Consider the following 16,746-nt stretch of genomic DNA (forward strand, 5'->3'; position numbering starts at 1 on the left):
GAGACAGAAAGTTAACAAGGATATCCAGGAATTGAACTCATCTCTTCACCAAGTGGACCTAATAGACATCTATAGAACTCTCTACCCCAAATCAACAGAATATACATTCTTCTCAGCACCACATCACACTTATTCCAAAAATTGACCACAGAATGTACTTTCTTTTAAGAGCACATGAAATATTTGCCAAAATCCACCATATACTGAGCTATAAAGTCTCAATGAATTTCAAAGGATTGAAATAATGTGGAAGAAGATTACAAAACTAAAATGGAATTGTGCTAGAAAACAAATAGCAAAAAAATTAGAAAATTCCCTAATATTTGAATTTTAAACAATATTATTCAAAATAAGCTAAAAGTCAATAAAGAAATCTCAATGAAAATTAGAAAATACTTTTAACTACTTGACAAGTAAAAAAACTATATAGCAGAACTTAAGGGATATAGCCAAAGCTGTTCTTCGAGAGAAATGTATTATTTTAAATGCCTATAGTATAATAGAAAAGAAAAACGCTGCAAACAATTATCTAAGTACTAATTTCTAGAAGTTAGAGAAAGAAGAGAAATCAAAACTAAAAGTAAAATGAAATAAATTTTGGGGTAGGGAAATTAGCAAAGTATAAATTAAGCAATAGAAAATTAAGAAAATTAAATGCTGGCTCTTTGTAAAAAATTACTAATACTGATAAAGCCCTGATAAGATTAATGAAGTAAAAAAAAAAAAAAAAAGGAAAGGACGAATATATTACCAATTGGAAATATAAAGAGGACATAATTATAGTCTTTATGAACCTTAAACAGATAATAAAAGATTATTAAGAAAGACTTTGTTAATAAATTAGAAAATCAGATAAAATTAATGAATATCTGGAACAACACTACTTATCAAAACTAAATCAAGAAGAATTTTTAAAAACTGAATGAACTATACATCTATTAAAGAAATTGAATCTACAAATGAAATCATTTCCGTGGAACATTCTCCAAGCCCAAGAAACTTCACCTATAATTTTTATAAATATTCAAGGAATAACACCAATCTTACAAAAAAAAAATTTCAGAAGAATAGAAAAAAGAGAAAATACTTCTATGTTATACTATAAATCCAGAATAATTCTGATATAAAATCTGATAAGAACATTACAAAAAAAGTAAAAATCTCAGATTTATGAGCATACATGTAAAAACACTAGTAGATATCTATTAAAATAACAAAAATTTTAGCAAATATATATGAAAAAAATAGCACACCACAATCCAATTGGATATGTTTCAAGAATAGAAGGACAGTGCAACAAACACCAGCCCATGCAATTCACCACCATGAGAGAAGCCATATCATTTACTTCGTATAATGCAGAGAAAACATTTACTAAAATTTAAAACCTCCTCATCAGTTAAAAAAATCAATAAAACTTATTTTTAGCAAAAGCTAGTAAGCTGGGGAAAATAGGCAAAATTAATCTAAAATTTCTTCAGAAATGCAAATAGCTTGGAATAGCAAAAATAATAATAGCAAAAAATAATCTTTAAGAAGAAAACCTTTAGAGGACATACCCTACTAGATAGCAAGGCTTCTTTAAAAAATTAGAGTAAGATATATTGATATGAAGGTTAGAAAAGAGATGAATAAAATAAAATAAAGAGTCTAAAAACAGCACCACACATGAACAATCTCAATATTTATGACTAAAATGCCACAGCAAAGGAAAAGGATGATCTTCTCAATAAGTGGCACAAGATCAGTTTTATGTTTTTATGAAAAAATAAAGAAACTTTTGTGCTGCAACATACATAGAAATCAAATCTACATAGATCTAGACAGCTTAATACAAAAGCTAAAGCCATAAAACTTTTACAATATAACAGAATAAATATTTGTATGAACTTGGGATAGGTAATGATTTTTAAAATAGACACAAATGGCATTACCATAAAAGAGAAGATTGACAAATTGGACTATAGAAAAAAATTATACCACCTATTAATTAAAAGACATACTACAGAATTGGTAAAGATAAATATTTATAAGATTAAGATGTGATGAGGGAGTCATTCAGAGTAACAAACTTTTACTAAACCGTAACAAAAAGAAGCCATCAATAAGAACTAGCTAAGAACTCCTCCAAACAATAAAAGAAGAGGAAACACTTCCAAATGTATTTTATGAGGTTAGCATCACCTGATTGATACCAGAGTCAGACAAGAACACAATTAAGAAAAGAAAACTACAGGCCAATATCCCTGATGAAAACATATGCAAAAATTCTCAATAAAATACTAGCAAAGTGAATTAAACTGCACACTAAAAGGATTATACACCATGACCAGTGGAATTCATCCCTGGGATGCAAGGGCAGTTCAATATATGTAAATCAGTGTATTATACCACACTGACAAAATGAAAGGAAAAAAATTACAAGATTATTTCAGTAGGTACAGGAAGAGTATTTGACAAAGTTCAGCATCCATTCATAATTAAAGCTTCAACAAAATAAGTACAAAAAGAACTTTCCTCAATGCAATGATAGCCATATATAAAATGCCCATGGCTAATATTATAATCAACTGTGGAAAAACTGACAGGTTTCCCTCTAATATATGGCACAAGGCAAATTTGCTCACTCTCAAGCCCTCTACTCAACATAGTGCTAGAAGTCTTAGCCAGAGTAATTAGAAAAGAAAAAATAATAAAAGGCATCTAATTGAATAAGAAGTAAAATTATCTCTTTGCAAATGACATGATCATATATGTAGAAACCCTAAAGACTCAATAATTGTTAAACAAACAAATAAATCAGTAGATTTGCAATATACTATTTCAACACACAAGGTCAGTTGCATTTCTATACCCAAACAATAAACTATCCAAAAAAGAAGAAAACAATTTCATTCACAATAGCAACAAAAAGAATAAAATACTTAGAAATAAACATAACCAAGGAGATGAAAAAGAAAATTATAAAGCACTGATAAAGGAAATTAAAGACACTGAAGATTATAAACATTGAAGAAGAAAATTAAAGACATATATAAATGGAAAGATTTCCCATGGCCATAGATTGGAAGAAAGTAATATTCTTAAAATGTCCATACTACCCTAAGTGATTTACTGATTCAGTGCCATCCGTATCAAAATCCCAATGTCAATCTTTATAGAAAGAAAAAATAACATTCCCAAAATTCGTATGGAACCACAAAATACCCCAAATACCCAAAGTAATCATCAGAAAGAACAAAGTTGGAGACATCACACTTCTTTATTTTAAAGTATATTACAAACTTACAAACCTACAGTAAACAAAACAGCATGGTACTGGCATAGAAACAGACATATAGACCAATGGAACAGAATAGAAAGCCCAGAAATAGAATAGAGAACCCAATGCATGGGTTTCTCCCAAAAGAAAATATTAAAATGTTGAGTAAACGTGTAAAAAACTTATCATCATAAATTATAAGGAAAATGCAAACTAAAGCACAATTACATACCACCAAACAACACCCACCAGTATGGTGACATTAAATTAACTGACGTTATCAAGTGTTGATGAAGACGTGGAGGAACAGGAACCCTCACATGCTGTCTGTAAGAGTGCATACAGTAGTATAACCATTGTGGATGATTCTTTGATGGGGCATCTCCTAACTCTGAACGTGTACTTGATGACCAGCAGTTCCATTCCTAGATCATATTTAACACAAGAAGAAATCTTGGGAGGACATACTCCACCAGATACATATGTGCAAATATGTGGTATACATATAAGCACACAAGACAAGAACATAGCAACATTGTTACAATATCTAAAATTTGGACATAACCCAAATACTCACCAATAATAAAATCAGTTTAGTTATTTGTCACATATTCATATCATAGAATAGTAGGAAAATGAAAGAGCAACTACTTCACACAACTACATGGATCCATTTCACAAAATGTGAGGAAAATAAGCCAAAAATAAAGGTGTGATTTTATTTTCTTTCTCTCTGGCTCAAAAATAGGCTAAAACTAGTCAGGCATGGTGGCTTACACCTATAATCCCAGCATTTTGGGAGGCTGAGGCAAACAGATCACCTGAGGTCAGGAGTTTGAGACCAGCCTGGCCAACATGATGAAACCCATCTGGTAAATACCAAAATTTACCAGGCATGGTGGTGGGCGCCTGTAATTCCAGCTACTTGGGAGGCTGAGGCAGGAGAATCACTTGAACCTGGAAGGCAGATATTGCAATGAGCCAAGATTGTGCCACTGCACTCCTGCCTGGGCGACAGAGCAAGACCTGGTCTCAATAAAGGAAAAAAAAAGAAAGGGCTAAAACAAGTAATTATTATCTTTGGTAGTAGAGGGCATGAGGAAGGCTTTTAGGATACATTTTGTGACCTGTGAGGTAGATAATTGGGTGTTTCAGTTTCTAAAATTGTATCACTTCTGCAGTTTCCTGTGTATATGTTATTTTTTGATAAAAATAGTAGATATATCAAAATATTTACAGTATGTATAACTGAGTTGTGCTATCATAGGTGGTTTTTATTTCTTTAAGCTTTCATATACTTTTAAAATATGTAACGTTTAAGCATTTGAAAGTGGTTTGCATTTTCTAATCACTTTGATGAAACCTTTTCCTCTTCATCCCTTTTGCCCTTTGCCTAAGTCTATGCCTTAGAACTGTCTTGCATCACCTATTCCAGTGGTCTCTTGATCAGTCTTCTTGTCTCTATTCTTGTAAGTAGGAGGCAAAATTATCTGCCAAATGCTGGTCAGTTTTGTGGTCTTTAAGAGAATTCCTTAACTTGGAAGCAATTGCTGTTGGTAGCCCTTTACCTGCTCCTCATTTTTTTTAAACCACAGCACACAAAACTAATGATACTCCTGTGAACCACATGAAAATGGAAATGTTTTGAAGTGATAGAAGCCAGACACAAAGGTCATGTGTTATATGATTTCTTTTTATGAAATATCCAGGATAGGTAAATCCATAGAGACAAAACACAGACTATTGGCTGCCAGGGACTGAGAGTAAGGGGGTATAGAGGGAGACTGCTTAGTGGTTAGGGAGTTGTTGTCAGCTGAATTGTAATACCTCCTGCAAAAGAAAAAATGATATGTTAAAGTTGTAACCCATAGTACTTAGGAAGGTAACTCTATTTGGAGACAGGGTCTTTACAGAGGTAGATAAGTTGAAATGTGGTCATTATAGTGGGCCCTCCTCCAATATGACAGATACCCTTATAAGAAGAGGAAATTTGGACACAGACACATACAAAGGGAGGACCACGTGAAAACACAGGGAGAAGACAGCGATTGACAGGCCAAGGAGAGAGGCCTGGGGCAGATCACTCCCTAATGGCCCTCAGCAGACAGGAAGCCTGCTGACACTTTGATCTTGAACTTCCAGCCTCCAGAACTGTGAAAAAAAGGATTTTTTGTTATGTAATCCACCGAGTGTCTGGCACTTTTTAATAGCAGTCCTGGCAAACTAACTCAGGGGTTTTGTATTGGAGTGATAGAAATGTTTTAAAACTAGATAGAGTTGGTGTTTGCATAACACTGTGAATGTGCTGAATGTCAGTGAGTTGGTTACTTCAAAGGAGTTAATTTTATGTCATGTGAATGCCACCTCAATAAATTAAAAAAAAAGACACCCCCCCACCAGCTTTCTTACCACCCACCAGTCAGCCAGGCAATTTTCCCTTGCAAATGAAGCAAAAGACTGGAGGTTTATTCTCCAGAGAAGGTAAAAACAAAGACACTCTGCACTGCCTTCAAAAAGTGATGAGGAATTTTGAGAGGCTGTTGTCAAGTTAGCCCATTGTTAAATGTTAAAGTATATAAACTTAAAATTAAATAAATTATATTAAAGGCACAGACAATAAATACTCAAAATCCTCACGATCCTAATCATTTTACTATCTTTCACTGTTATCAACAGTTGTGAGGTTATTTGTATATCTATAGTGGAAATACTTCATAATGATGCGACACTTCCCATATCTTCTTCAACTTTACTTCAGTGGTACCATGTTGGTACCTTGACATCTTCTGTGGTGGAAATTTTTACTCCATGGAAATCATCAAAAACTACAAATCAGGACACTCCTTTTCCCCCTCCCTCCCTGATTTCGTTCTCAGACCTGGTTGTTAAACCTCTACTAGCACCCTGCTGCTAACAAATTCTAAGTATCCTGGAGATAAATCACAGTCTTGGACAAACAAGAATCCCCAACAGAAACAGCCTTTGGAAATGCTCTTCCACATTTCCTCACTGTATCCTGGCTTCCTCCTTGTTCACCACAGTGCTGTTGCCCCTGGAAGCAACCTCGCATCAGCCAGCAAGAGCGAGGGCCCCGGGCAACAGTCCTGCATGCTCACGTTAGCTCCTGGGAGAAGCTGCATCCCCAGCGGTGGCACTGACAGCTGGGGACGCTCCCCACAGTGATGGCAAAACCGTCTAGTGCTCAGGGCCTTTGTAGCTCCTGGCTGCCATGCTGGCAGCATCCTCTTGGCTGCCACTCACTGGCCTGGCTCTCAGCTTCCTCTGTGTCAAGGCAGGAGCAGCAGGCACTGAGCCACTCTAAATGTTTGCTGGAGATGGAGCAACCTGGCCTGGTCACAGCTGCAGCCGTGCTTCCTGCCAGACCTCTCAGTGGCTGAGTCAGTGGGTTCATTGGTGGGATGGGAAGAACAGTCCACGAAAGGACCTCCCAAGGTGAGCTTGGCTCTGCCAGCCAAGCAAGGAATATTTGTGCTCCTTACCTGGGAAACAGATGTAGAGGTCAAAGGGCAGGCTTAAAGCCATAGTCATCATTCCCTACCTGGAGCCACCAAACCTGCCTCTTTCACTGGGGTAAAAGTGTTGACTTCTTTCTGAACAGGGAGTGGCAAATCAAAGGCATTGCAGCCTCTTTCATCACTGCCAATTGCTGATGCCGACCATGTGCCAAGTGCTTAATACATCACCTTAAATCTTCTCATCCACCCTCAAAGGTAAGTGTTATTTTCCCTGTTTTACAGATGAAGAAAATCAGGCTGAGGAAATTACTTGAATAAACTCTCAAGGAGAGTTTGTGATAGAGCCTGGATTCAAGCTCAAATTCCTTAGACTCCAAAGACAGTGCTCTTCCTGCTGTACTGCCCCTGTTCAGGCCCTCCCATCTGGACTGGTTCAGCCCTTTCCATGTGGATGGCTGCTGGCCGTTCACCTCTCCCGCCCCTCTTGCCCTGCTTCCACACATCCTACACACCACAGTCAAATTAATGTCTGTCTAAAAATCTAGATACAGATGCAGGCAGATGCAGATATAGACGCCGGCATAGAAATTGACATAAACATTGACTTAGACATAGACATGGACATGGACGTGAACAAAGACATGGACATTGACTTAGACAGAAACATGGATAAATATTTTGATGAAAGATTCAAAAGGTCAGGAATCATGTCTGATTCATTTTGTGTCCCTAGAATCTATCACAGTACCTGTTTCAGAGCAAGGAAGGTCTCCAAAAATACTGGAGGAATTAAACTGAATGGACTATCGTTTCCCAAATAAAGTGTTGGTGACTCCTACCAAATAGTAGTACTAGGTACAGAGCCCTCACATCAGCATCTGGAACTCTCCCCATCTGACCCCACCTGACCCTTCTCATCTTAACTACATCCAACCTGTACTCTAAGCATACATGACTCTTTCATGTTCCCTAAGTCCCACGTTGAACTTTCTTACCTCCATGTCATTGTTCATACTATTTCCTCCATCTGAAGGACCCTCTTTAGCTCCATCTATCCCTTCTAAAATGTCATTTAAAATATTACTTCTTCCTTGAAGTGTCTCTCTTTATCTCTTTATGAAATGTAACATTTCTGTCTTCTGAATCCCTTAGCACTGTATATCTTTCTATGGCCTAATCTTTCTCTGACATAGATTTGAATCATTGAGATAATAATTCCCCTTGTCTGGAATGTCCTTCATCCAGACTCTTTTTTACATTCATGATTCAGTCTAATATCACCTCCTCTGTGAAGCCTCTCCAGCTCTCCCAGCCCAGTTAGTCACTCCTACCTAAATGCTTCTGGAGCATCTGAACATCCTCCATTGAAGTACTGGTCATCACGGTTATTGTCCGATTACTGTTATCTCTCAACTGCCAAGTGCCTCAGAGATACAGGTGGTACCTTCTTGCACTTTGTCTTTATGGCTTCCACCACAGTTTCAGCGGTAATTGGTAAATAAATAAGTGAAAGACAGGAAAGACACTGTTCCATTTTTCTCTGCTCCCAACCTTCTTTCTCTACCATTCTACCTGTTTGCCTTCTGTTATCAGTATGCTATTTGTAGGATCACAGGTGGAGCCATGGGAAACAAACAAAAAAAAAAAAAAAAAGAAAAACTGAGCAGCGCTTAAAAACATGGGAAAACACAATAGATCATCTGATCTGGGGCACAAAGGCCAGGTTATCAGTTACAATTAGAATAAATGGTTTTCATCAAATGAGTTGGTGACAATGACTGCTAATTTATTTGTAGTTTCAGTATTTCCCTCAAACAACAACAACAACAAAATTAAAAATTTAAAAAAATAGGCCCTGGCGTGGTGACTCATGCCTGTAATCCTAGCACTTTAGGAGGCAGAGGCAGGCGGATCACTTGCGGTCAGGAGTTCGAGACCAGCCTGGCCAACATGGTGAAACCCTGTCTCTACTAAAAATACCAATTAGCTGGGCGTGGTGGCACACACCTGTAATCCCGCCTGCTCGGGAGGTTCAGACAAGAGAATCGCCTGAACCTGGGAGTCAGAGGTTGCAGTGAGCCAAAATCGAGCCACTGCACTCCAGCCTGGGTGACAGAGAAAGACTCTGCCTCGGAAAAAAAAAAAAAAAAAAACTAGAATATTATACTGGTTTATAATATATTTTGAAGCCGTTGTTCAAGATCATAGGTATGTCCTTTAAAGGAACAGCTGACTTGTGACATATAGGCAAGGAAATGTGTATTTTTATTAGGAGGTTTTCCCTGGGCAGAAGCTGATAAGAAACACTTAAATGAATAGAGAGCACCAATTGGAAGAGGAACACAAAAGCCTTACTTGCAGGTACTATATCTGTCATCTTACCTCCCACCACCTGGGGCAGCATAAAATGAGTTTTCTTGATTCATTTTAAAGATAAAACAGTTAAAACAGTCAAGTCACAAATTCAACATCGCAAAACAGACAAATAGATTTGTGGTTACTGCCTGTGGTTTTCTAGAAAGAAAAGCAGAGGCAGTAGAAGAACCGTAAGTAGTAGACAAACTGGCCTATCACCAGGGTCCTAATATGTCTTTTTTCCTCCCTTCTGTGCCTTTACCCTGGACCATCTCTTCTACCTAGGAATCCCTGCTTCATATAATTTAATGAGCACATTAGCAAACATTAGCTAAATCCTCCCAGAGATCTTTATGAGGCTGGTGTCCTCATCCCTATTTTACAGATGAGGCTAGTTGTTAAGACTTCACAGTCCTATAGCTGCTGAACCTAGGTCCGAAACCCTGGACTTTCCTATTTCAACAGCTGTCTTCACCACTTTCCTTTGTAAAATGCATTCCCAAGGCACAGCTCAAGGACATCCCAAAAGTGTCCTGATCACTCCTGGAAGGAGACCTTTTGTTCTCGAAATGTCCCTGGACTCCGATAGCAGTACTTTTAGTCACAACCATTAGTAATAGGCGAATGCTCCTTGTCCCAGATGCCTATGAGATGTCAGCTTCTTAAGAGCAAGGATTGTGTATCTTTCTAGCCTTTATCTATGAATTCAGTATTTTCCCTGAGAAATGCATGTTAGGTATTCAAGAAAGTCAGAGAAGCCTAGGGTTACTTTCAGCAATTAAAGCCTCTGGCCATAATTTGATGAATTAAAACTGCATGAAAGCAGAAGACACTGAAAGTGCTTTGCTTATATAAATGCATTAATTATTGCCCCATATTCTAGCTTTCATATGAAGTTACAATTGATATTAAACTCATGGAGGAAATAAAAAGACCCCAAAATGGCTAAACTATGTAAACTTGTGGCTCCCCTACTGAGCTGGAGGCACAAGTCAAAAGGTCTTCCTACTCACATAACTTTACTTACCTCAGTCTGTGGTATATAATCATGCTTAATAAACATTCATTTGATAGATAGATGGGTTGATAAATGGACACAGTGATGCATGAAACATATAAGTGAGTATATAAACAAGCAAAACAATATTGCTTCTTTTTACTAATGATTTTTGAGGAATATTAATAATAATGCTTTAAACCAAACAAACTAATCCAAACAATGCCATCCCTGGTAAGTTGTCTACAAACAAAGCAAAGCTCTCATGATCTCTATAATTCTGTTTTGACAGTATGGCTTCTGTGTCTGAAATATCTACAATCCCTTTGTTTACAATAGCACCTTAACTGGGTGATTTAAATGAGTAGAGATTGCTTTTACATTTTTCTACAATTATTTAAATGCACATTTCAATTTTCCTGAATTGTGCAAAAGTAATTTGGAAGATTAATTTCTGAAAATACCTGCTGGAATTTGCATACACCAAGCGTAATTATTATTGATATTTGCATAGTTCTCCCTGCCCACGTGCATGCACTATTACCAACTGCTATATAACCCATGAAATTATTGAAGAAGTTGCTGTCAGTACAATATGGATTCATCAATAAATGTTCAGCCTCATAGAAGAAAAACAAACTTCACTGTTCAGCTGTAGAAATGTGTCATTTCATTTTATTTATTTAAATGGGGGCAGAATCTGCAAAGATAAATCCAAAGCAAAATAATGTGGCAGTCTTGTGCAATAAAGATTAATGTTATTGCAAAGAACCTCTGAGATTCCTAAGATTTCTAGCCATTGAAAAGGCTAGAAAAGCAATAGGAATTGGGGATTCTTCGTGGGGAAAAAAAAGGAAATAGGCTGGGCTCGGTGGCTTATACCTGTAATCCCAGCACTCTGGGAGGCAGAGGTGGGTGGATCATGAGGTCAGGAGTTCAAAACCAGCCTGACCAACATGGCAAAACCCCATCTCTAAATACAAAAATTAGCTGGGTGTGGTGACAAGTGCCTGTAATCCCAGCTTCCTAGGAGGCTGAGGCAGGAGAGTCACTTGAACCCAGAAGGCGGAGGTTGCAGTGAGCTGAGATCGCGCCACTGCACTCCAGGCTGGGCAACAGAGCTGTTGTTTTAGACGTCATCTAAAAACAAACAAACAAACAAAAACAAAGTAAATATACCCATGCTACAGAGGGGTGGGGTATTAGAGTATAGTCAGAGAGAGAGCTATACCACACATGGCTAGAAAGAAAATTCACAGAGATTTGGACTGTGGGAATCACAAATTCTTGATGAATGTATGGACAGGTTCATTAAATGCTTATATAAGGTGTTACACAGGAATGTGACATTTCTTTCCTTTAATCTGCTTGGATGGCAAAACCAAATGGAAAGAAATATGGACAGAAATTATGCAGGAGAATAATAATAGAAAATACTTCTATAACACCTATTACGTGGTAGGCATTTGAGACAGAGTCTCGCTCTGTCACCCAGGCTGGAGCACGGTGGTGCGATCTGGGCTCACCGCAACCTCCGCCTCCCAGGTTCAAGCATTTCCCTGCCTCAGCCTCCCGAATAGCTGGGACTACTGGCACCTGTGGTAGGCAATCTATTAATAGCTATATATATGTATATATTTAATTCTTATAATAAATAATCATAAGAATAATATTTAATTCTCATACTAAATATTCATTCATTCATTTAGTTCACCAACTTTGGAAACATTTTGCGTATTTGGCATGTTATAAGGGACTATGAGAAGCTACAGAGATACACAGATCAAGTCCTTACCCTCAAGTAGCTCATAGCCAATGACACAAAACAGATGTCAAATGTATTTTTATAAATATGTATATTGTATATATGGGGGAAATAGCAATTGACTGCGCTGGGAACTGGAGGGAAGTTCTTAGAGGAAACGAGTGGCATTTAAAAAAATTAATAGGCAATTTCCAAATCAATAAGAACAGAAAGCCATATTGGTATGTTGGGCATCATGCACAAAAACATGGTGCTATGAAATGGCACGCCTTGTTTATTATATCATAAATATCTCATTGCAGCTGGCAGTGGGAGAAGAGGAAAAGACACAGATGACCAAGGCCTTGAGTGCCTTATGGGCAATATCGAGCCACTGAAAGATTTTAACCCTTTTCCCATTTAGAAAAAAAAGATGCAGCTCACTGCCAGCACTCATTTAATTTTACATAAATACACTCTTTGAGGGTCAAGCAAATCTGACTGATTTTCAATGTGAAAAAACATAAAAACCATTCTTTGAGTTATTTCAGACAAAACGAATATAAAAATTGTCTGAGTCATCAGAATCATCTATTTCAGATAAATCAGATTCATCAAATGAATCTTCGGCCAACAACTGTTTGAGGACGATGTTAATTAACATCACAAATTAACATCACAGGTAGAAATGTTATTTTTTCTAGGATTTGACAGTTTCAGTGATCAATAATTACTATATTTTGTAAATGGAAATACACTACTAAAAACAGAGTGCTATAAATAGAGGGATGTCTTTTGTTCCCAAAGTCAATATACTAGAGTGAGACAAAAATGATAATAAAAGTCAGATATTTCATGGCAAATGTTATCACAGGGTAAACAGTGCAGCTGCAAGTGACTCTGGCAAGTATTCTTGAGGCAAATGGGAAAAGTTAAGCAGCAAAAGTGACATGGATGGGTTCCACCTTGAAAGGGTCTCTCTAGAGACTCTATAGAGAATGGGCTTATAGCATTAATTCTAGAAGAAGGTAAGTTGTTGCAATTTAAAATATGACCAGGGAACAAAATATCATATTTTATGTATATGTATAATATATAGGTACAATATATTATATGTATAATATAATGATGTATAATTTATTTATCAAAATATATTATGTATTATAATGCATAATATATTTGGCTAGGGAGTAGGGTCTCCCCTGCCCCGTGTGACTCTCAGGTGGGCCCCCACACCACCTGAGAAGCGTTAATTCTAGAAGAAGGTAAGTTGTTGCAATTTAAAATATGATCAGGGAATAAAATATCATATTTTATATATGTATAATATATAGGTACAATATATGTATAATATGATGTATAATAAATATATATTATATTTATCAAAAATATATTATGTATTGTAGATATATAATATATACTGGTAAGAATGTAAGTTGGAATTTAAAATATGACCAGGGAATAAAATATCATATATGTATAGTATAATGTACTATATATTATATGTACTATAAACAGCATATATTATAAATATATGCATACAATATATAGTATGTATACTATATATTATATATTTATGCAATATGTAATATATATTTATGCAATATATTACATAATATAATATATACAATATATACTACAGTATGTATGTAATACATATATAATATAGCTATATAACATGTGTATAATGTATATTATACACGCATATATGTATATTATATATGTGCCTATCATTGGCTGGTATGTCAAGAAACGTTTCAATTTCTCAGGGGGGTGGGGCCAAAGAAGTAGCAGCCATCAGAGGCTCCCATCAAAGAGAATCATAATCAGCATGTGAATCCTGCACCGCCAACCCAGGTATCCATGCTGTCTCATCAGAACAGACTAGGCAGCTGGCATGATCTACAGAGAGGAGGGAAGAGAGCTGTGGTGTGGGGGCCCACCTGAGAGCCACATGGGGCAGGGGAGCCCCTACTCCCTAGCCAAGGGAGGTGGTAAGTGAGTGTGCTACCCAGCTGGGGAAACCATGCTTTTTCCACGGAACTGTGCAACCCATGGATAGGAAAATTCCACTCACTAACCCTTGCCACCAGGGTCTAGGTTCCCAACCCTGGAGCCTTGCAGATTCTCAACAGACTCTGCCTGCTGTCTAAGCCATTTGAGCTCTTTGGGGAAGGGGCAGCAGCCAGCACTGGGACACGTAACTGTCTAACACACTAAGTGGGGAAGGGCGGCATCCATCTCTATAGCTCCAGGCTGCACTATTCCCTTGTTGGAGCCAGGGAGGCTGGATGGCTTGGTCCCAAGAGCTGTCCCCCACGGGCCAACACACCGACTGTGACAGACTGCAACCAGAGCATGTCTTCAGGCCTGACCCTGACCCATCCTTCCTCACTAGGCGGTGCTTCCCTGCAGGAACTCCAACAACTCCGGCTGGAGGCTCAGGGACAGAACCCTGATCTCCCTGGGCCTGGGGAAGGGTGGCCACAGTCTCTGCTGACTAGCAGACTTAGCCTTTTCTCCTGGTAGTTCTGAGGAAGCCAGGCAGCCCAGACTAGTGGGTTTCCCCCGAGTGAAGCACACCCCTTCCACCAAGGGACAGTCAAAGTGCTTTGTTAAACGGGTCCTCTTCCCCCTGCAACCCAACTGGGTGAGACCCTCCAACAGGGTTGCCAGACACCCTAGATAGGAGTGATCCTACTGGCATAAGGTTGGTGCCCCTTGAGGTCAAAGATCCCAGAAGGAGCAGGCACTCATCTTTGCTGTTCTCCAGCCTCCTTGAGTGACGTCTCCAGGCCTGGGAGCAAAACAGATGAATAGGGTCTGAAATGAACTCCCAGCAAACCACAGCAGCCCTACAGAAGAGGGACCTGACCATTGAAAGAAAAATAAACAGCAACAACAACAGCATCAACAACAATAAAAAATCCCCCACAAAAACCCCATCGAAGGGTCAGCAGCCTCAAAGATCGAAACTAGACAAACTCATGAAGATGGGAAAGAATTGAGAAAAAACAACACTGAAAGCCCAAAAGGCCAGATGCCTCTTCTCCTCCCTCTTCTCCTCCAAATGATTGCAGTGCCTCTCCAGCAAGGGCACAGAACTGGATGGAGGATGAGATGGATGAATTGACAGAAGAAGGCTTCAGAAGATGGATGATAAACTCCACTGAGCTAAAGAAGCATGTTCTAACCCAATGTAAATAAGCTAAAACATTGATAAAAGGTTAGAGGAGCTGCTAACTAGAATAACTAGTTTAGAGAAGAACATAAATGATTTGATGGAGTTGAAAAATACAGCAGGTGAACTTTAGGAAGCATGCACAAATATCAATAACTGAATCAACCAAATGGAAGAAAGGATATGAGAATTTGAAGACCACCTTGCTAAAATAAGGCATGCAGACAAGATTAGAGAAAGAAGAATGAAAAGGAAAAAACAAAGCCTCCAAGAAATATGAGACTATGTAAAAAGACCAAACCTAGGGTTGATTGGAGTAGCTAATGGAGACGGGAGAATGGAAACAAGCTGGAAAACACACTTCAGGATATTATACAGGATAACTTCCCCAACTTAGCAAGGCAGGCCAACATGCAAATTCAGGAAATACAGAGAACACTACTAAGATACTCCACAAGAAGATCAACCCCAAGACACAAAATCATCAGACCCTCCAAGGTCAAAATGAAGGAAAAAATGTTAAAGGCAGCCAGAGAGAAAGACCAGGACACCTGCAAAGAGAAGTCCCTCAGACTAACAGTGGACCTCTTAGCAGAAACTCTATAAGCCAGAAGAGATTGGAGGCCAATAATTCAACATTTTTAAAGAAAAAATTTTCAACCCAGAATTTCATATGCAGCCAAACTAAGCTTCATAAGTGAAGGAGAAATAAAATCCTTTCCAGACAAGCAAATACTGAGGGGTTTTGTCACCACCAGGCCTGCCTTACAAGAGATCCTGAAGGAAGCACTAAATATGGAAAGAAAAAAACAGTACCAGGCACTGCAAAACCACACCAAAATATAAAGAACAATGACACTATGAAGAAACTACATCAACTAGTGTGCAAAATAACCAGCTAGCATCATGATGGCAGGATCAAATTCACACGTGATACTACTGACCTTAAATGTACTGACTACATGCCCCAGTTAAAAGACTTTACAGACTGTCAAATTGGACAGAGTCAAGACCCATTGGTGTGCTGTATTCAGGAGACCCATCTCACATGCAAAGACACACATAGGCTCAAAAGAAAGGGACGGAGGATATTTACCAAGAGAGGAAATTTACCAAGCAAATGGAAAGCAAAAACAAACAAACAAACAGGGGTTGCAAACCTAGTCTCTGACAAAACAGACTTCAAACCAACAAATATCAAAAAAAAAGACGAAGAAGAGCATTACATAATGGTAAAGGGAACAATTCAACAAGAAGAGCTAGCTATCCTAAATATATATGCACCCAATACAGGAGAACCCAGATTCATAAAACAAGTTCCTAGAGATCTGCAAAGACACTTAGACTCCCACGCAATAATAGTGGGAGACTTTTTTTATTTTTATTTTTATTTTTTTGAGACAGAGTCTTGCTTTTGTCACCCAGGCTGGAGTGCAATGGTGCCATCTCAGCTCACTACAACCTCCACTTCCCGGGTTCAAACAATTCTCCTTCCTTAGCCTCTTGAGTAGCTGGGATTACAGGCGCCTGCCACAACGTCCGGCTAATTGTTTTGTATTTTTAGCAGAGACAGGGTTTCGCCATGTTGGCCAGGCTGTCCTCAAACTCCTGACCTCAGGTGATCTGCCCTCCTCAGCCTCCCAAAGTGCTGGAATTACAGGTGTGAGCCACTGTGCCCAGCAACAATGGGAGACTTTAACTCCACCCTGTCAGTGTTAGATCAAGGAGACA

The 16,746-nt window shown here is 38.3% G+C and overlaps 1 long non-coding RNA gene across 1 annotated transcript in view; it reads left to right on the forward strand.

Moving 5' to 3' along the window:
• The first annotated feature begins 6,881 nt into the window (after window positions 1-6,881).
• LOC105516150 overlaps window positions 6,882-16,746 on the forward strand; it is a 55,160-nt gene continuing 45,295 nt past the window's right edge. The window contains exon 1 of the long non-coding RNA XR_001002439.1: window positions 6,882-6,993. This is a non-coding gene — a long non-coding RNA (uncharacterized LOC105516150). The remainder of the gene's footprint in view (window positions 6,994-16,746) is intronic.

This window comes from Colobus angolensis, unplaced genomic scaffold (genome assembly GCF_000951035.1).
Source record: "Colobus angolensis palliatus isolate OR3802 unplaced genomic scaffold, Cang.pa_1.0 Scaffold276, whole genome shotgun sequence".
In the NCBI taxonomy this organism is placed as follows: domain Eukaryota; kingdom Metazoa; phylum Chordata; class Mammalia; order Primates; family Cercopithecidae; genus Colobus; species Colobus angolensis.